Below are 23,190 nucleotides of genomic sequence, written 5' to 3'. Positions count from 1 at the left end.
AGTGTTTCTATCTCAAAGGTTATCTCTTACTGTGTAACCTGCAGAAGAGAAAGGATATCAGAATAGAAACATCCCACCTAGCTTAAGCAGAGGGACTGAACCTGCATGTTGGATATACAGAGTTCCATGTCTACTCTGCTCTTAAAGCCAACAGAACTTGTGACCAAGTTCTATAGATAACAAGGAAGAAAGATGAAAGCACCTGAAATAAGAAAAGAAACAAAAGAATTACAACATGAAGACTTGTTTTTTTAAAAGGGTTCTCATTACCATCTGCCCCAGCAGCAGCTCTAGAGGAGAATGTGCGATATCCCTGATGATCACATTAGTAAGACATGAGAAACCAATTTCTTCCCAAATCTGGGGGCAAGGGTTAGCCTCTACAACCGGATCAAGAAGAAACAGTGCCACAGAATGACCATGTGCTAAAGAAAAGGGATGAAAGAGCATCAGACCTTGAAGGGACTACATGACTTAAATGGAATGACTTCCCACTGGGAAACCAAATTGGATCCCTGAAAGGGAAAGAAGCAAGGCACTTAGGAATCACCTTTACCACCACCATATTTAGAGTTTTTCTCCCCCTTTATACTTATTCATATAATGATACACTTAGAGTAGCCTGAATTGCAGTGATAAAGAAGGAAGGGGAGTTTTTTCCTTCTAGAAATGAATGAGGGGAACTCCAGTACCAGGTTCCTTGGGAGGAGAAACCAATGCTGATCCTTTGGCCAAAGTCATGAACTTCCACCTCCATCTGGCTGGACAGGCAAGAAAGCAGAGATGTGGGAATACAGAAGGACTCAGTCTGGAGATGGCTGCACCCTGGAACCCCAGTCTCAGTTACCTCTGATGCTGTATTCCTGCCCTTGAGAGCCCTCTGTGTTTTGTGGTCGTTGTTGTTGTTAACTTTTTATTTTATATTACAGCTGATTCACAGTGCTGCGTTGTTTCAGGTTTACAGCAAAGTGATCCAGACTATACCTATATATGTACAGACAGCCCTCTGTTGTGATGTCTGGTCATGTGGATTTTTAGAATTGTCACCAGTGTCATGGCTGTTAATTGGATGCAATGATTCTCAACCCTGATTGAATGTTAGTATCACCTGAGAAGTTATAAAAACAAACAGCCACAACACCCCTCCAATCAATTAAATAGGAATCTCTGCAGTGGGGACCCCAGTACCAATATTTTTATAAACTCCTAATGTGCATGAGAAAAGCTCTTTGAGTGTTACCCTCTCCCAGTCAGCCTCTTTTGGTCTCCTAACTTGTCCCATAGAAGCCTCTATTAAGCCCATTTTCACCTGACAAAATGCTCATAAGAGTAAGTTTTTGGATTTTGGATTTTAATTGCCACTTAACCTGTAGCCCCTTAAAATTCTTTCTTATTATTACTCATTATTATTTGGATATTAGTCCAAATTATTGTTCCATGTAATTCTTCTATGTTAACACAATCCATTCCATCTTCTATGCCTTTACAAATTTAGCCAAAGAGCAGAGCATAAATTTCTTTCTCTCTCTCTCTCTCTCTCTCACACACACACACACACACACACACACACACATGTGTGTGTGTGTGTGTGTGTGTCTGCCATTCTTCTGATTTGCCTCAGTTTTCTTGGGAGACCAACCAAACCCAGAGCCACTAGCAAAATGTGTAAGGAAAGGAACTGAGGCAATCTGAAAGAATTGGAGATATGACAAAATTAATTAAGGATGTGTAGGTTGTAATTTACCAATCTGTCAAAAATTCCTTAAAGTGCAATTTAAACTGCAGTTAGCAGGACCTATAACTACAACCTAGAAAATTTGTGGGGTTTTTTTCTTTTCTGTTTTAAAAATCTTAATCTGTCGTGGTTTCTTTTGCCATGAACATTCAAGTCACTTGTAGTGAAATCAATAAATCTCAGATTTATTTTCATTTTTTTTCTCCCTACCTGCCCAGGTCTGTCCAGATATATGCTCAATAGAATCATGGAGCCTCAAAGACATCCATGCCCAAATGCCTGGAACCTGTGAATATGTAACCTTACAGGGCAAAGGGACTTTGTCTATGATTACAGAAAGGACCTTGAGATAAAAAAAAAAAAAAAAAAAGATTATCCTGTATGATCTGGGTGTACCAAATCTAATCTCCCAAGACCAGAAATGTTAAAGGAAGGAGGAAAGAGGGAGAGTCAGAAAGTAGCTATGTGAGAAAGAGGTGCTGACTTTTGAGAAGGAAGAAGCCGGCCACAAGGCAAGAACAGTACCCTCCGGGTGAGGATGGCCCTCAGTTTACAAGCAGTAAGAAAACAGGGCTTGGATCCTACAACTGCAAAGTACTGAACTCTGCCAACAACCCAAATGAAGGAAGACACACACAGTGTGTGTGTGTTCATGTGGTGAGTCATGTCCGACTCTGTGATCCTTTGGACTGTAGCCCACCAGGGTCCTCTTTCACGGGATTTACCAATAAAGAATACTGGAGTGGGTTGCCATTTCCTTCTCCAGGGGATCTTTCAACTCAGGGATGGAACTCACATCTCCTGTGTCTACTGGATTGAAGGCAGGTTCTTTACCCACTGAGCATAGACAAAACCCCACAAGGACACAGATTCTTCCCTAAGGTATCCAGAAACTAACTCAACTAACTGTTACAAATCTGTGGCAATATGTTACAGTAGCAATAGAAAATGAACACAAGAGTGAACTCTAAGGTGCCTTGCAAATGTGTATCATGGACTAGAAAGCCTACAACTGATACACCAGAGTTAACATTGAATTCTACTTTCCCCCCCCCCCATCTTCCCCATTTCTGACCCTTAAGGATGTAGAGTGTTTTCACTGGCTAAAGAAAAAATAAATAAAATTCTCAGGCTCTTATCAAAGCCAAGTCAAGGAATGTATCATCAACTAACAACGCTAGTTCACTTCAGTCAGTCAGTCATGTCTGACTCTTTGTGACCCCATGGACTGCAGCACATTAGGCTTCCCTGTCCGTCACCAACTCCCAGAGCTTGCTCAGACTTGTCCATCAAGTTGGTGATGCCATCCAACCACCTCATCCTCTGTCATCCCCTTCTCTTCCTGCCTTCAATCTTTCCCAGCATCAGGGTCTTTTCTAATGAGTCTGTTCTTCACATCAGGTGGCCAAAGTATTGCAGTTTTAGCTTCAGCATCAGTCCTTCCAATGAATATTCAGGACTGATTTCCTTTAGGATTGACTAGTTTGATCTCCTTTCAGTCCCAGGGATTCTCAAGAGTCTTACCAAAACCACAGTTCAAAAGCATCAATTATCTGGCTCTCAGCTTTCTTTATAGTCCAACTCTCATATCAATACATGACTACTGGAAAAACCATAGATTTGACTAGACTGACCTTTGTCAGCAAAGTCATGTCTCTGCTTTTTAATATGTTGTCTAGGTTGGTCACAGCTTTTCTTCCAAGGAGCAAGTCTCTTGATTTCATGGCTGTTGTCACCATCTGCAGTGATTTTGGAGCCCAAGAAAATAAAGTCTCTCACTGTTTTCATTGTTCCCCCATCTATTTACTATGAAGTGATGGGACTAGATGCCATGATCTTAGTTTTTTGAATGGTGGTGAGCTTTAAGTCACCTTTTTCACTCTCTTCTTTCACTTTCATCAAGAGGCTCTTTAGTTCTTCTTCGCTTTCTGCCATAAGGGTGGTGTCATCTGAATAACAGAGGTTATTGATATTTCTCCCGGCAATCTTGATTCCAGCTTGTGCCTCATCCAGTCCAGCATTTTTCATGATGTACTCTGCATATAAGTTAAATAGCAGGGTGACAATATACAGCCTTGACATACTCCTTTCCCAATTTGGAACCAGTCTGTTGTTCCATATCCGGTTCTAACTGTTGCTTCTTGACCTGCATACAGATTTCTCAGGTGGCAGGTAAGGTGGTCTGGTATGCCCATCTCTTGAAGAATTTTCCATAGTTTGTTGGGATCTACACAGCTAAAGGCTTTGGCATAATCAATAAATCAGAAGTAATTGTTTTTCTGGAACTCGCTTGCTTTTTCTATGATCCAACGGATGTTGGCAATTTGGGTGGTAAAAACATCCCTGACTTAATTTTCAGTCTTATTTCTCTTTCTTGAAACATATTAACAAGGCAAGTGGGCAGATCTGTGAAAAGACAATGACCTGGTCACTTAGAAGAGAGTGTGTATGCCCACATAGGCTTTTCCTTGGGGTTTGAAGCAAATATCAAGAAAACTCACCCTTGAAAGTGAAGGAAGAGAAGGAGCAAATATTTATTTATTTGTGAGTCATCAGACTTATTTTACAAAGGTCCAGGTACTATGCAAAGTGTCTTATGCATATTATCATCTCTAATCTATACAGCACTCATAGAAAACCAGGAATACCATGTCCATTCTACAACAGAGGAACTGAGGCTCGGGAAGATACAGTAATTTTCTAAAGATCAAATGGAGAATAAGATTATCTGCCAGTTTTCAAAGTAGTCAAGGATGAAAGTCATGGTGTATTCAATTTAAAAATAATAATAAAACAAAACTCTCCCTGATGCATATCAAGGAGTATCCAGAAATCTTTATCCTGAATTTATGGACAAAAAATGCCTCTCTAAAGTACCATGTTTACTTGCCTGAGCAGACAACCAGCCACTGGTAAGCACAAGTTTACCACTACTGTGAGTGAACACTGTTTAAGGTCACCGACTGTATGACAGTGGTAAAGAATCTGCCTGTAATGAAGGAGACCCCAGTTCAACCCCTGGGTCGGGAAGATCTCCTTCCCGGGAAACAAATGACGACTCACTCCAGTATTCTTGGCAGGAGAATCCCATGGACAGAGGAGCCTGGTGGGCTACTGTCCACGGGATCACAGAAGAGTCAGACACGACTGAGCACACATATTGTATGGCAAGCAGAAGACTAGGTTACTTACATCTGTTATTCTTTATTCTTACAATAATTTTCTTCTGCAAGTAATCTCTCAATTTTCCAAAAGAGAAAACTGAAATTCACAAAGGATAAGATATATTTCCAAAGTCAATAAACTAATAAACAGCAAAGCCAGAGTTTTGATCCTTGTCAGGCTGATCCAAGCACATATTATCTCCAGGATTCCACAGGGTCTAACTTCTGAGGCTAGCTCGTGTGAACTTCCTTCTCTGAAGCTCTCAATTCTGGGAGAACTGACAGATTCAAACGCTTTTGCCCACATCTTCCCTCAGGACCACACCGAAATTCAACCATCTTGCAAAATATTGTTTGGAATTATCAGGCAATCAAGATTACTTATTTTCCCTTCCACAAGATTGGGGGGAAAGCTATGCCCTTGAAATTTCTACAGAGAACTAAGAGAAAAGGAAATGGGCCAAACCATTAGGTGATTATTGCAGTCATTGTATTGACTAAGCTTAACTGATGGAAGCTTCAAACTGAGTTGAAGCAAACTTTAATACCGTAATCTGAGTTTTCCAATATATACTGCAGGTGTTTGCCTTCTTTGAATACAAGGGAAATATTTATTATATAACTGTATAAAACATGTAGCATTCTGTTTCCAGAACCAAGAGTTCTCACTGCCAAATACTAAGATTCACTAATTGATACACTGTGGGTTTTGGCCAGCCACTGTCTTATTTCCATAATGTCAGTTGGTGGTTTAGTACATTTTATTTTTTTATGGTTTGCTTGCATCGTTCACTCTAGGTACAGAGCCAATTCACCCACTAGAGCACTCAGCGTGAATTGCTGGCCACCAAGTTGTGACATTGCAGCTTCTGTGTAGATTTCAAAGAGAAGCCAATTATTTTGTGGCATTAATTTGCATTATATTTGCCTGTTACTGCTTTTTAAAAAGAGAAAGAATCAAACTATAGGAATATAGGTGGATTCAACTTATGAGCAAATTCCTAAGCAACAATCCTTCAACAGAGGACCAGGGGTGGAAACTGAAATATGAGTAAAAGAATGGACCCTTTTAGCAAGTCAAGTGGCTCAGATGTTATTTACTAGCAAGGGTAACAGGTTGTGCTGGATTTTAGAAAACTGGAAATTCTTTGTGGCAGTTTTATTTGTTCATCTTAGTGTGATATTGCTTAGTAATATTTCTATTCCCCAAAGTTCATTGCCTGTGGGCAAGTATAAACTGGACCTAAGCTTAGTCAGTGTTCATTGGTGATCTGTGTATGTGGGCATTCTTCTTCAAGTTGCCCAAGATCACTTCTCTGAAGGACACAGAATAATCAAATGACCAGAACCATCATCCATTCTAAGTTAACATTTTTAAAATGTTATCCTGGATGTGATAAGATTTATGGAATTCATGAAAGTTCTGGTCTTCTCAAAAATTAGTGTTTATCAGCAAGGTAATCAACATGATGATATAAGCTCTGAAAGTATATCTGTATTATCAACATGATTCAGAGGGAAAAGTCATATCCAGTGAAATTGACATTTTTGGTGGAATTGAGTGCAATCTGCAGTGTGTTTGTTTTTTTGTATGATAACCTTGGCTTGTCCTGACAGTTTAGAAAATAAATCTTCATTATATCTCCTGAAGATCAGGCACCCATCTGTCAGTTCATTATAGCGGTTGTAGAAAAAACATTTGGAAAGGATGATTAAACAAAAAGTAATTCTTGGCTAGAGGGAACTCCCCAACTGCAAACAAACAGAATGAATTGCACCTTGGAAAACATAGGAGTTGGAAGGAATTCAGAAGCCTGCTAGAAAAGAAATCAACCTGGGAAAGCCTCCTTACAGTCAGAACAGCATCTCTGAGACAGCACATGCTGCAGAAGAGCAAACAGCTGCCAAGTTTGAGGAACAATAGCCAGGGATGCAGGCGCGGCATTCACAGGTGTATTGACAACGATCCTTAAAAAGTGTATGGCAGCTGAAAAAGAATGGGCAGCGCTGGCCATTGAGAAACAAAAGCCAGAGTGAGAGAGACTATTGAGGGCCTGTCCTTTCCCGGAACCTGAGTTGTTGAAGGCAGGAGACCTGCGCTGAAGATCTCCTGCACCCTGAATAAAAGGAAACCATTCTAATAGCCATATATTGCTTCTGCTTCTCTAGCACCCAGTGTCTCTTCTTCTGAGGAGTGCTTAGTATTTCCTTTGTGAAATCATCCTTCCCCTTGTCTTTGAACATATGTTGGCTTAGGCTCACCTTAGTTCAGGTCCAAGGATGGGTATATGGCCCTAATCCATACAATTAGGACACCAGAGTCAGAGGGGGAGATGGTGTGATTAAGTACAGTCAGGGGTAACCATGGAAAGACCCTAAGTAGATATAAATAGAAACTCCCTAAGTAGATATAAATAGAAACTCCCTAAGCTCTGTCCTTTACTACAGAGAAGGGTTGCTTAGTGCTAGTATAGCAAGAATTAGAGGATTTTAAAATTATGCTGGGATCATTTCTTGCTGAATAACATAGTTATTGCCTTGGATCATAGTAAAAGTCTTTTCTGGGTGTTGAAGTGGCTGGATGAGTAAATACATGTGGTCTTCTGACCTGTGAACATCTCTTCCATAGGGGTTTGCTAAAACTTTAAGCTTGCCTATGAGCAAAACAAGGTCACTGGCAAACTTTATCCACACCCTTGCATCCTCTTTCTCATCATGTATGATTTTTGCCTCGCTTACAGGATGCTTTGGAGATAAAGCAAATAAGGTACATTTGAATTGAGTCCAAGTTGGGTTTATTGCCATGAACTCCAGCCAGGTTTTGTAGCTGAACCTAGAAGAATCTGATTATATTAGAACCAATCAGAGGTGACCCATGGATGTTGAGAGAAGTAGCTGAAAGGAAGAGGAGGAATGCCTACTTTGTTATTTTTACAGCTATAAAATCACTATACTAGGGGAAAGGGAACAGAGGAGGGATATTTAGGAGTATGGGATTAGCAGATACAAACTATTACACATAAAATAAATAAGTAACAAGGACATACTATATAGCACAAGGAACTATATTTAATATCTTATAATAATCTATAATGGAAAATAATCTGAAATTTATATCTGAATCACTTTGCTGTACACCTAAAACTAACACAATCTTGTAAATCAACTAAACTGCCAATATAAAAATAGAGTTACTCTTCTAAAACTATTGGGAGAAATCTTGGTACTGTACCAGGAGATACTGCCTAAGAATGGAAATCAAAGAAAAGCAGTAAAAGATAGAGGACAGATTCTGATGACATCATTTAACCCTATACCCAAATCTAGCTATGTTTTTTATTATTTGTTTATAAGCTGAGATTTTACTTCTTGCTTAAATGAGTTTGGGTTCAGATTATTTTCATTTTCAACCAAAAGAGGAGTCCTAATTTACTGTGTTACATGGACAGTATTTTGGAGGCTTTTCTTGAAGATTCTAGGGATCAAGATTTCCAGCTGTGTCAATTAGGTACCTATTGCTCCTCAGCTCTAATAGCATCCCTCATCTATTCTGTGAGTCTAGAACTGGGAGCCTGCATACTACATTCCCCCCAAATCCTTTGCAAACTATCTTCCTCTGAGCCTTGGCCAATGGGAGGCAGTGGCAGGAGGTAGAGAGGAGGTGGAGGGAAGAAATGGCTCCTCCAGCCTCCACGTCTGACTACAGGAGCAGACAGCTGTGGTTCCACCTTCCGGCATCTTTTTGCACTCCTGGCTCTGGCCACTCTCAGTGGTGCCACCCAGCAGCCGTACTGCTTTGTCTTAGCGGCTGGAGCACTGACACAAGTTGTCCCGCCATAAATCTGAACATTGGCAGCATGGCAACCTCCCGTACACCTCAATCCTGGCCCTGCTGGGGCTCCTCTTCAAGCTGCTAGTGCAGTTCTGGAGTCCTCACTATTTCTCTTTCATGTCCCTAAACCTAGACTTGTGAGCTAAACGTAGGCTTTTGCATTAAGTCACCAAATATTTGGGACCAGGTTTTCTAGCCCCACAGTAGTCACAGACACTGTTCCAACTTACACAACTAATTTAAACCTCCTTAATAAAATGCAGGCTTCTGTCTTCTAAGGGACACTAATATACCAAGTAATCCTGTCAACATGAGGGGCACAGTGGGAGTTGGATGACTTGATGATCTCCAAGAAGTCTGTTAATGTTAGTAGGTACGTGGTTGTCCCAGGGACAGACCAGTTGGCCAGTTACTATTCTGGTTCCCCACCTGATAATTCCTTGGGAATATAATCTCTCAGCAATGCATGCTTGCCTCTCAGTGAAGACATGGTCACCCATGATTAAATCATTTATTTAGTCATCATCCACTCCAAGTAACTTACTCTGAGATACTCTCCCAAATATGGAACAAGAATTGTACTGTATATTATTAATAACACTGTACAACTATTCATGTTGTACAGACTTCAGCAAAACCCACTGTTCTAAGGATCTACTGCTGCACAATAGCCCGCCCTAAAACTTAGTGGCCTGAGACAATAATGATCTCATTATGCCCTCAGATTCTGTGGGTCAGATATCTGGGTCAGGTAGAGCAGGGATGGCCTGCTTGTCTCTTGCTCCACAAGGTCTGGGGCCCAGCTCAAAGACTCTACTGGGTGAGGCGGATTCAAACAGCTGAGCTGGTATCACATGGAGACTCTTCACTCATCAGTCTGGAAAATCGGTTCAAATAGAGCACCTAGATGTAAGCCCTCCCTCACAGCCATCTAAGGGTTGTTCAGCTGCCCAGTCGTGTCTGACTCCTTGCAACCCCATGGACTGCAGCACGCCAGACCTCCCCGTAGTTGGGTAGTTGGAATTATTACCTGGAGCTCAGAATCCCAAGAGTGAATATTACAGAAAACAAGGCAGAAGCTGAGTGGCCTTCATGAACTAACCTTGGAAGTCACACAGAATGCCTTCTGCCATACTCTCTTGGTTGAAGCAGTCACAAGCCATTCAGATTTAAGGGCACAGAACATGTACCCACCTCCACAGTTAGACAAAGAAGATGTATACTGGTATTAACATCACCATGCTCAGCATTCTCTTGGGAAAATGGTATGCATATAAAGTTATCCTCTCTTTCTTTATTGGCATCTTTATTGCAGCATCAATAACATGCAGACTCTGAATTAGCTGTGGGTCCAGGAGTCCCTAGGATAACCTAAGGAGGACACCGAACTGATTGGTTTCCATATTTGTAGATAGTTTCATTGATTGTATGGTACCCTCTGAAAACATAGCTATAGTCAATGAGGCAATGGGACATTTCAAGCCTACATGAAAAACTATTTTCACAAATTATAATAATTAAGTTGCATCTTCACATTATATGATCTTTTTTAAAATCTCATCATGGCTTATTTCCTTACACCCCCAAAATGATACACATTCCACAATATGGAGCAGGGTCATAATCAGATAAGATGAATGGAGAAACGGGAAAAAAAGCAACACTCACCTCTGATTGTGAAATAGGATCCTGGGGAGGGGTTTTGTGAAATAATAACCTCCTGGAGTCCCTTGTAACCTAAGGAAGCAGCGCATCAGTTCTAGAAAAAAATCCACATGATGAATTTTTCATGTATTTGAGTATTCTTACCAAGGGTAGTACTCAGATCCACACATATCCTTCACAACATCCAGCATCCGCACACTAGAGATTTAAACAAACAGTAAGCTTGCATAAACCCCACACATTAAGTAAAGAGATGGGAAAGAATCTCAGCGCTATCTAGCTCTGCTTGTGTCACAAATAGAAACCATAAGCGAATCTAAAAATGAAAGAGGTTATGGATTATCACCACATGGCACCATCCGTACATAATAAAATGTCCGCTGTTCAAAGTCTGTCCATAGGGACAAAGGGGTTGAGCGTAAAGGCCAAAGCAGTTTGGAATATCTGCTGACTTCAGACCTGTCCCTATTAACTCATGCTTATAATGCTATTGCTGATTTCAATTCTAATTTAGTTTCCCCTCTTTAAGTCCCTCCAACACAGTCATTATGGAATTTTGATTACCTTTTGAGCTTCCCTTTGCTTCTCAAATCCAGTTATTTTCACATTGCGATCATGACCACTGCCTAGATATTCTGATTAGAATTCAAACTTGCCCCAAGGTTTTGTAGCAGGCATCACATTTGCAACTTTGACCTCAAACTAATAAATTTTCAAAAGCACAATCAACTGCTTTATTTGATCCCACGGCCTTCCACTCCCTGGCTTGGTTGTAATACATGCCCTCAGTGATATTCTTCATCCCATGTCTTCCTTCTTACACACCTTCTGGACTGTGGTCAGAGGAGGTTAGACAGTACCAGAATTGGATGGAGAATAACTAGAGTCTAAAGAATCTCAGCTGGAGATGCCCAAGAAGCACTCAGAGGTGAGTTGGCAGAGCCACACATAGTAGAGAGGGGGAAAAAAAGGAAACTAAAATGGAAGAGTTCTGTTCTAGGATAATGTTTTGTTTATTATGTTTTTCCTCCAAGGAGTGCAAATACCTTGCCCAAAAGAACATACTGCCACTCCTGATAAATTGCCAGAAATACTCTCAGCAAGCCTCAGAAAGCAAGGTCTCTATTCGTTTCTACGGAAACCTCAGCTCGACATGAAGTAGCTCATAGTACAACAATCTGCAAACACTAATAAGACCTGACTTATGAGTCAGGAGAGTGGGGAAAAGACAAGGTACATTAGAACGACAAAGAGAAATTCTAAACCCTTGGTTCCCAAGCCCTGGAAAGACATGTTGCTGAGGACACGGTCAGTATGGAATTCATGTTGATTGAATGAATAGTTCATCTTCCTCACTTGAGTACTAGTGCATCCATTGTGTCTGCTGGAATACTTATACCTCCTTTGTTTTCTCCACAGAGAGACATCCCATCCTCTGTCCCCACTCATCCCACTCCTACCCCTAACAGAGCAATTAAGGAGGCAAGAGACTTGGTGGATGCTCTTTGAGACAGCCTTCAGCAGAGACAGCCAAGGCAAACTCAATCCTACCTACTTGTAAGTGCCACTGCTCACTGCCTGCCTCATCACTTTCACCCCTGCAGCTGCTGCCTACAACCTCCTACAACAGCCACCTCTGCCCAACTTCCTTGCTGCCCTCCCTGAGTCTGCACTGTTGGGAATGCTTCTTCCCATGCCCATTGGCCATGGGTCTCTCTGCTTCAGGAGCCCAGACCACCCAGCATTACTTCTCCCAATCCTGGGTGGGAGCAGCTACCTACTTCAGAACCAACCTCACGCTGACCCAAAATGTGCATTCACCCTCTGTCTTCCAGCAAATAAATTCATTCCAACCCAAACTGGACCATTTTTCCTCCTCAGCTCTATGTGGTTGCTTTGACTCCTGCCCCCATGTCTAGACTAATTTCCCACATCCTGCATCAAAGACTGGTTCCTTATCTTTAGCTTCCATCAGGGACCTGTCAATAAAGTAGGGAGATATCAGAGTTCATCTACAGTGATAAGAATATATTTCTCACAGAATCATAAAAATGATGGAGTATCAAGGGTGATGGCTCAGTCTGCACACTCTGGATACTTGAAGAAAGTTTGAACCCTGGATCTGATGAAACTGGGCGAAAAGATATTTGATGCAAAAACAAACTGTCAGCCTCCCTCTTTATTGTCTAGTCCCCTATACATCAAACTAAGCTTCTTTCAGAGCTCAAAATAGTGGTTTTCAAATCTTAAGGTGCATTAGAATTACCTGGAGGGCTTGGTAAAACATGGGCACAGTGGTAAAGAATCTGCCTGCCAATGCAGGAGACACAGGTTCAATCCCTCAGTCAGGAAGATTCCCCTGGAGAAGGAAATGGCAAATCACTCCACCGTCTTTGCCTGGGAAATCCCGCAGACAGAGGAGCCTGGTGGGCTACAGTTCACTAAAGATAACAAAGAGTAGGACACGACTGAGCACACATTTGGTACCACACAGCTCACTGATTCAGTAGATCTGGGATGGGAACTGAAAATCTCCATGTTTAACAAATTTCCACATACTGTCGATGCTGTTGATCCAGGGACCACACTTTGAGAACCACAAGTATAGAGGCTTGGCTTTTGGAGGAAAAGGGCTTATTTTTGCACAAAAGAGAGTCTGTGGGTTAGGAAAGCAATGTAGAGACCTCAAGGAAAGAAACCAATTTACCCTCAAATTCTTCTCGGTAAGAAAGAGATATCAGTCTTCCATGGACGAATATGACTGTGGTGGGGAAGATGGTCTGAAGGCTCTCCTCACTATTGCCATCCCAGATGTCCTGGGCACTCAAACATGGGTGCAAAATCCTTGGCTATCTTCAGAGCCCAAAGCAGAAATCACAAATCAATAGCTTCTCATAGATGGCACAGTGCATCCCCACAGAAACCCAATGAAATATATAGTTATGTGGTTTCCATTTACCCTTAAGTTGAGGCTCAAACACTATATTTTGTGTGGATCACTTGTGTGCTTTTTAACAACATGAAGCATCTTCTTTAATGCTGAGATTCCATTGAACTGCTTCTTTTCCTCTAAGATAGGGGAGGAATGTCTTGTGGATGAACTTCCAACATTACAATGCAGGTATAGGCTCTGGCACCAATGAACTCTGGCTCATGTAACAAAGATGGAGCTCTTCCATGTCCAACCATGACCTGTCTTCAAGTCCTGCTGTGCCTTTAAGGAAACAGAGCCTGGCAGGAGGGGCATGTTTCTATGGAGTAGTTGCCATGACAATGGACTTTGATGCTCAAGGAAATATTAGTTATAGTGAAAACAAGGCTGGTGATTTTCCAAGATCAGAAAGTAAGCCTGTTTATTTGAGTTGTACTGCTAAGGGACTGAAGGTTTAAGATATATGAAGCATCAGATGCAGAATAATAGTGGAAAGTCAAGGTTCACTGAAAAAAAATTTCACTGATAAAAATGGGTATACCAACCTCCATTAACCATTCTCAAATCATCAGAAGCTCAAATTACTCTCATGTGTGTTTCTTTAATTATTTGAAAGTAACTTGAGATTAGTCCAGTTTAGTTCGATGCATTTGCACTTAGCATCTGCAAGGTAGTATGCCAGATGCTAAAGACACACAGATGAAAGCAGCTCATCTCTACCCTCAAGCTGATCACTGTCTGATTTCTTAGATATGTATTGCTCCTCTAGCCTCAGGACAGGAGCTTGAGACTGGAGTACTATCATTAGGAGCATGGACTGTGGAGTCAGAAATGGGCGGTGTAAACCCTGAATCTACAGTTCACGAGCTCTAAATGATTTGATTGATGTCACTGAATCTCAATTTCCCCACCTTTAAAATAGGGATAATAATTCCTCCCTAACAGGCTGTTAAAGAATCAATAAGAAAATGCTTGTGCAGCACTGAACATCGGACCTGACATGGAGCAAGAGAATAAGAGGCATTTTCTTTCTTGGCTCCTGTCCTCCAGGCTGCCTGCCTAAGACTGACATCTGAAACAAGGAAGCTGGCAGCTGCAAGCCCTGGTCCCCATCTGCCTGTACCCTGAAATTGTAACTAGGTAGATCATTAGTTTGAGGGTTTTACATTTAAGGCACTCTGGATGCTGACACCATTCTAATTTGTACCTGGGCTATTATTTTGAGACTCAGGCCTTCATTTCTTTCTTGTCCAACTGGGTTCCTGTCTTAGCCCACCCTTCTCCCTAGGTTTGACATCCCATCTCGGTGTTCTACTTGGTCACCCATCTCTTACAGAATTACTGATACGCCTTTCTCCTTTTCTTTCTCACCATTTTGAAGTTGAGTCTTATTTCTGTGGCCTCACTAATGAGTTTTGATTCACTGCCTCATCTGCCTCTTAGTCTAATTAGACATATCCCCATATATTGAGAACCATTCATTTAGACTCATAGTAAAACAAAACTGGAGAGGCCTCTTGACTCTGAATCAGATGAAGAAGTTCAGGTGATGAAGCACATGGATAATTTCTAGGTAGACCAGAGGTCCCTGTACTAGAATCACATGAATTCTTTTGAGTTTTGGAGCCAATCTCCATTCCAGAGAACTGAACCCCTTCACTATGAAGTTGACTTACTAGGCACGACTGACTGATCCTGCCAAGGTTATCCTGAAATTAAAAATAAGGATACCTGGAACCAAGTGCCTAGACTCCTCCAAGATGTGCATCACCCCTATAATGTGGCTTTAATAAGAAATATTTGGTAGGGTTGAGATCAGGAGCTTGAAGAAGTAGCAGGAACCAGTCTACCTGGAAATGAGTGCTCAGTGTAAATTTATTCCACACAGAATCTGGAGGTCCAGGCTTCCAAAGGAAAGTGGAAGTGGCCCTGGAGAAGTCTTTTCAGAAGCACAGACCACTAAAAATAGGATAACTTTTTCCCAGAAAATTCTAGAGAGACACCTATCAGCTGCATGAAGATTCAAATGTCAAGAAGCAAAGTTAAAAACTAGGAAATCCATCAGCTGACCCTTAAAAAGCTCAGACAAAAGAGGAAGGGGGCACTTAGTTGAGGTAAGTAAAAGCCATGGGAAATGTCACTGCATTGATGGAATAAGCCGGCAGTATTTGGCAATGACTTGGGTATATTAGCAAGGAGATGAGTCAATGAGAAATTCAAGGATTTGGGCCTGAGGACCTTCAAAAATGGAATTGTTTTTCACTGAGATGAAGAAGTTTGAGGAGGAAGAAGCTGTGGAAGAGATTAGAAGCCAAATTTTGGAAATGTTAATTTTGAGTTACATGTTAGATATCCAAACAGAGATGAGCAACAGGTAGCTAGACACAATATTCAAATCTGGAGTTCAGAAGAGGGATCAGAATTTAAGACTAAAATATACCATCGACTGTCAGACTGTAAATAGTGTTTCCCCCTGGAGAAGGAAATGGCAACTCACTCTAGTAATCTTGCCTGGGGAATTCCATGGATAGAGGAGCCTGGCTGGCTATAGTCTATGGAGTTGCAAACAGTCAGACACGAATGGGCACGCATGCATACAAATAATGTTTAAAGCCAGAGGATGAGATAAGATGACTAGGTTATGAATACATATAGAATGGCTGCTGCTGCTGCTGCTATGTCTCTTCAGTCGTGTCCGACTCTGTGCGACCCCATAGACAGCAGCCCACCAGGCTCCCCCATCCCTGGGATTCTCCAGGCAAGAACACTGGAGTTGGTTGCCATTTCCTTCTCCAGCTCATAGAAGTGAAAAGTGAAAGTGAAGTTGCTCAGTCGTGTCCAACTTTTAGCGACCCCATGGACTGCAGCCTACCAGGCTCCTCCATCCATGGGATTTTCCAGGCAAGAGTACTGGAGTGGTTTGCCATTGCCTTCTCCAATAGAATAGCAAAGATGTCTAAGGAAAAACTGTTCTTCTTCTCACTCTTCTGACACCAAATGTTTAGATTTTTCACATCAAGCAATTCTCCAGTTCTCTGTAGACATCAACTGGATATCCTAAAATTTAAGACTGACTACCCAGAGTTTGCAGAAGGAAATGGCCACCCACTCCAGTATTCTTGCCTGGAGAACCCCATGGACAGAGGAGCCTGGTAGGCTACAGTCCATGGGGTCGCAAAGAGCTGGACACAACTGAGCGATTTCCTTTTTCACTTTCACCCAGAGTTAGTGCATATCCCATAAGTTAAGGTCTCAGTCCCCCAAGACTGCCTACAATGCAGATGCTAGTCACAAGTATTGGGTGCCCATGGTATCCACACTTCAGTCTGACTTGCTATAGATTAAGAGTTCCTATAACCGTCTCCTCAGACTTGATAATCTGCTATAATGGCTTACAGAGTTCAGGGAAACATTTTACTTACACTACTTGCTTATTACAAAAACTATTACAATAAATGCAAATGAAAAGCCAGATGAAGAGATTTGGAAGGATATTGAGCACAGAAGCTTCTGTCCCTCTAGAGTTGGGATGTGCCACCATGCTGACACATAAATGCATTCAGCAATCCAGAAGTTCTCTATATCTCAGAGTTCAAGAATATTTATGGAGGTTTCATTATGCAGGCATAATCAATGACTAACTCTATCTCTAGCCTCTGTCCTCCCTTAAAGGATGGAGGTGGAGCTGAAAGTTTTAGAAAATTTTGCTACTTCTAATGACCCATCCCCACCATGAAGCCATCCAGGAGCCCACCAAGAGTACTGATTGGAGCAAAAGATTCCCCCATCACCCAGGAAATTCCATGGGATTCAGACATTCTGTGTAAGAAGCTCTTATTATCTTTATTACTCAGGAAATTAAAATGGTTTTAGGAGCTCTGTATTGCCTGGGCAGAGACCAAATATGTATTTCCTATCACGTCACAGGGTCCAGTGACTGAGCTGTGGGGCACTCCAGTGTTCAGAGGCATAAAAAATAAAGTGCCTATGTTCTAAAGTTGGTCCAAGAGGCTGAGGATCAAGGGCAGAGTTAACACTGGAGCTCTGGAAACCACATTTCAGACACTGCTCTGAATAGTGAGAAAGGAAATTCTACTTCTGAGGTGGAAGACCAAATAATCCAGGAAAAGTGTTTGTTGAGGAATGCCCTAGGCCACCATATCCTGTTATTAATAATGGTAATGAGATACAGAATCAGATGTCTAAACCAAGGATTCTTAAGCTCCTTGGTCTCAAGACCCCATTGCAATCTTAAAACTTATTGAATTTTTAATTAGGAAGGTCACATCTATTAATGTTTAACATACTAGAAATTAAAACTGAAAAGATTAAGCATTAGAACAATTGATGCCATCACTCATTAGGTAACCTCTGGAAAATTTCACTGTATACCTGTGAAAGGATAAAAATGAGGAAGAAAAATAACATCAGAGTACTGTTATAAAAATGTGAAAGTGTTCTTGACCCTGTGGACCCCATAAAAGGCTCTTAGAGAGCCTCAGGGATCCCTTAGCCCTGGGTTGCAAACCACTTACCTAAACAATACTAACAGTGGAAATTGGGTGAGGGGTATTTAGAAGTAGACCAGAAATAATGTGATTGATGGGCTGTGGAGGGTAGTACAGGTGACTGAAGTGTCTCGCATGACACCTAGATTTGAGCCTGGAAAAGTAGTGTCTTGCAGTGAGATAAAGCAGTGGTTTTCAAAATGCAATTGTAACCCATTAAAGGACAGACTATTCAATTCAATAGATGGCAGCCACCACTTGTTTAAATGAAACAGACAAAAATATAAAATATCATGAACTTCTTACATATATATACATGTGTGTACATAAGTATATGCATACTGAGTCAGGTTGTCAGATACAGCCCCTGGTATGAGTTCAGTTTGAGAATTCTTGAGATAGGGAATTATCACTAGGAAAAAATCATCTCGTGACTAGCGTCCTTGCCTCAGGTTTTGTCCTCCACTCCAGAATGATGACTTTCTAAAATGTCCCTCTAAGTGTGACAATCCTTTATTTAAAGTCGTTCAATGGCCTCTCCTCTTTTATTATAGGACAAACTCCAAACAGCCCAGCATGGCACAGAAGGCCCCAGATGGTGTAACCTCTGCCGCCTCTCAAATGCTCACCTTCTACTTTCTCCCACAAAGCTCTATTCTCAACTCAAATCCCCAAATATGCCTTGATTTTATTGGTGCCTATATGAATCCTGTCCTGATAGGTCATTTTCTCTGCCTAGAATTACACCCAACTCATGTTTCAAGATCCAGCTCTCCCAGGTATGGTAGAACATAACCAGATCCTCATGGAAACTTCCTCTTCCTAGAAATATAGGCAAACCACATTTTCATAACCTTTTGTATCTAGGTGGAGAATATGACCAGTTCTGGCCAGGGGTATGTATAGAGAGCAAAGTATGTTCCTTTCAGGCCAAGTCCCCAAACTATTCTGTGCCACCCTCTACATTTTCCCTGTTTCTTCCTCATTCCACAGATGGAGAGAATCTCTGGCCTCTAGCAGATGTCAGAACAAACATACAGTTGTCCCTCCATATCTGCGGATTCCACATCTACAGATTCAACAAACTGCAGATAGAAAACAATAGAAAAAAATTCCAGAAAGTTCCAAAAGGCAAAATTTGAATGTGCCACACCCAAGCAACTATTTATGTAACATTTACATTGTACTCAGCACTATAAATAATCTAGAGATGATTTTGGTATCCACAGGAGGTCCTGGAACCAACGCTCCACAAATACTAAAGGATGACTACAGTGAACACATCACCAGTTTGGAATTTTCATGATCCCAAAATAAACATCTATTGTTTTAAAATATTAATACTGGGGATTGCATGTTTTAGCTATACTGACTAGATCACTAGATTTGAGGATTGGTCTTTTAAGGATTTTTCCCAGTTTTACTGAGAAATACTGATATACATCACTGTATAAATTTATGGTGTACAGCATGATGGTTTGATGTACATATACTGTGAAATGATTACTACCATAAGTTTAATTAACATTCATTACCTCATTTAGATACAATTTTTTAAAAAGAAAAAAAAATCTCTCCTTGTGATGAGAACTCTTAGGATCTTCTCTCTTAATTCTCCTATACATCATAGAGCACTGTTAACTACAGTGATCATGTTGTACATTATATTCCAAGGATTGTACCTTATAACTGGAAGTTTATACCTTTTGATCACCTTACTCTGATTTGCCCTCCTCCCAAACCCTACCTCTGATAATCACAAATCAGATCTTTTTTTCTAAGAATTTGATGGAAGTTTTTGGTTTGTTTTTGTTTCAGATTCCACAATGGAAAAACAATCATACAGTACTTGTCTTTCTCTGTCTCACTTATTTTACTTAGCATAATGCCGTCAAAGTCTATCCACATTGTCACAAATGGTAGTACTTTCCCTTTTTTGGTGAGTAATAATCCATATTGGGCTTTCCAGGTGGCACAGTGGTAAAGAATCCACCTGCCAACGCAGGAGACAGAGGTTCAATACCTGGGTCAGGACGGTCCCCTGGAGTAGGAAATGGCAACCCACTCCAATATTCTTGCTGGAAAATTCCATGGACAGAGGAGCCTGGTGGGCTACCGTCCATGGGGTCACAAAGAATCAGACATGACGGAGCAACTTAGCATGCATGCAATAATCCACACTATATGTCTCCACAACTTCTTTATCTACTCAACTGGTGGTGAACACTTAGTTTATTTCTGTGTCTTGGCTGTTGTAAATAATGCTTTTATGAATTGAGGGTGCAGATACCTTTTTGAGTTAGTGTTTTTGTTTCCTTTGGATAAATACCTGGAAGTGAAATTATGAGCTCATATGGTAGTTACATTTTTAATAATATACTGGGTTTTACCCTTTGCCATTTACCAAATTCTCTCATCATTTTCCAGTAGGGAGACTGAAAGACAAGTATCCCTCTTAGTCGAAGCTCTTGTTATAGTCTCCACTGTTCCCAGCCTCCTCAAAGTCAGAGTCAGAGTTAGTCTCCTATCCAGAGCCAACAACAAGCCCACACAACTGGGCCTCGACAGAAGCCTCTGTTTCTCCAGGTTTAGGACAACAGTGGAGGAAAGTGCTCACTCCTGCATCACGCAGGGCAGTCACCCCTGTCCACAGATCCACAGGAAACAAATACAGCTCATGTCAGGTCTTGTGGGCCTTGACAAGAATTTGGAATTTGACACTGAAAGAAATGCGGAACCATTCAGGATTTTCAGCACCAAAATGAAATTATATGACTTAGAATTTTAAAAACATACCCAGGTACTGTGTTGAAAATAGATTATGTTGGTCCAGGTAAAGAAGGGAAATCAGTATGATGGCCAAGGGTAATTCGCAGGGCAATAATGGTTACTTGGTCCAGAGAGTTAGGTGGCAAAAAAATGTCTGGATTCTGGATATATTTGGAAGGTAGAGCCAACTTGACTTTTTGTTGTGATTCACCTCAATCTCATATCTCACTTCCTGTTTTCATGTAACCCTTTGTGCAAATGTGACAACCTCAGAGGGTTCCCCAAACACTCCATCTGAAACAGTCTTCTTACGACCTGTCACTCTCCCTCTTATCCTGCTTTCTTTTTCTCTTATAGTCTTGTCTACCCAAAATGATATTATATATGAATTTTTTGGCCTGCTAATTATCTGTCCCTCCAACTATAATGCTTTTTTTATGATAGAACAGGTTGGTCTTTGTTGTTACTATATCCCCAGAGCACTGGCTCACAGCTGATGCACATATTTGTTAAATGAGTAAGGGAACTGATTCAATCGATCTTACTGGGGCCACAAATCTTGTCCCTAACATATCAAGCAATAAATACAAGGCCCTCCTCTGCAGCATATTTTTTTGTGGTGGGGAGGTGGGGCTCATCTCAGTGATGAAAGAAAAAACTAGCATGACCTGAAACCTGGCCCCACTTTACTCTATGTGTCTAGGGTCAAAGTCTCACCAACAGGCTCCCACTCGGCATATTTCTCACATATTTTCTTTGCCTCATTCATTTTATTTAGTATTCAATAGATTTCCAATTTCAATCTGTGACCGAGGAACTCCAGGATTGGAAGCCACGTTGTAGTACTTTTACATAGATCTTTTCATTGTCAGCCAAGCATCTTAGAGTGTATTTGCCACTCTCATTGGTGCTAAGAAATATTAACAAAAGCCATCCCAATCTGGTCAAATGGACCCCAGCATTCTGGATACTGTGATTTTGATGGAAGAGATTCCTGACTTGTGAAGGATATATTCTGACATTCAATAGTACCAAGGTCATTAGTCTTACTGGCAACAGCTTTATCTGGAGTCAGAAAAGACACTCTGAGAAGAGATACATACTAGGTTCTGCCCCCAACTGGGAAACCAACCACTGAATCCCCTTCACTGACTGTCACCTCATTAGCCTCAGTGACAAACACCCTTTTCTAAGAATTAGTGATGCTGCATGAACTGATGAGCTGAGAACCACAGGAATGTCATCCAAAGGGAGGAGCTGGAGAAGAAATGGCCATTTTTGTAAGGTTAATTTTACTGCTGATGACAGTGAGCAATTTCCTGCTTTCTATTATTCTCCTGCATACCTAACTTCCTTGCGGTCTACATATATCCGAAGTGAGAACATTTATTGAATATTTACTAGATATCAGATACTGACATCATTTCCATTATTTTTTTTCGTCCCATGAAACTCATAGAGGAAGAGGCACCTTTATTGTCCTGATTCCACACATAACGGAAGTAACAGATCAGTAATAGACCATTACTATCTAAAATACCAGCATTCTGACAACTATTCTAGAATATCTTCACCTTAATTATCCTCATAAACTAGTCCTACAACTTCAGCCTTCATTCTGGTGCAATTTCACCACTTGCACCCCCACCCCCATCCCCAAACAACATCAGGCCAAATCTCCAAAATTCAATCACCTCATTGCCCACCTCTTCCTTGAGAAGGAATATTTTGATTTTTAACTGTAAATCGTCAATAACAGCAGGTTTCCAAGACCCTTAAGATCTTTTCAATGAAAAAGTGTTTCCCCTCTTAACAACTTTATATTGTATAATCCAGTGTTGTTAACTGTAAGCAGTATGTCATAGAGCAGACTTCTAGAACTTGTTAACCTTGTCTAACTGAAACTTTATACATGTTGAACAACAATTCCCTACTCTCCCTTATCATTCTTACCACAACAATTTTAAAGTGGGGGGAGGGGGTACAGGAGGAAACTCTTGTAGGCAATGGATATGTTTTTAACCTTGATTGTGGCAATGGTGTCAGAGGTGTACACATAGGTCTGAACTCATATACATTAAATATGAGGAGTTTTTCGTATATCAATTACACTTCAATAAACCTATTTTTTTAAAAGACATTAAAACCAGAAGTTTTTTAAAAAATTAAAAAAATTTCCCTTTGACTAAAAAGGAGGTGATCTGGCAAGAGGGTTCATGTGACCTCCCTGCACCTCCCAGGGTGCGGGGCAGCACATGGCTCTTGCTGCCACTGCTGTTGACAGGACTCAGCCTTTCACCTGCATCCTCCTGATGTTTTCTGAACAGCCTCATTCCAGGCGTGCTTAATTTTGCACACCAGAGGAGTCAAAGCCAAAGGCAGTGTTTAAAGGAACCATTTTGTTACATTTTGCTTTATTTTTTTAATTAAGAAAGGCAATATAAGATTTTTTTAATGCATTGCAAACCACCCATCATTCAATCACTCTTACAAAACAATTTTCCTCTTCCCTCCTTCAGACATTCTTTGTGGTTTTGATTGCAGCGAATTCAAGAATTTTTCATCCTTTATTTTACTGAATATTC

Source organism: Odocoileus virginianus, chromosome 7 (assembly GCF_023699985.2).
Source record: "Odocoileus virginianus isolate 20LAN1187 ecotype Illinois chromosome 7, Ovbor_1.2, whole genome shotgun sequence".
NCBI classification, from domain to species: Eukaryota; Metazoa; Chordata; class Mammalia; order Artiodactyla; family Cervidae; genus Odocoileus; species Odocoileus virginianus.
This window is presented reverse-complemented; position numbering follows the sequence as displayed.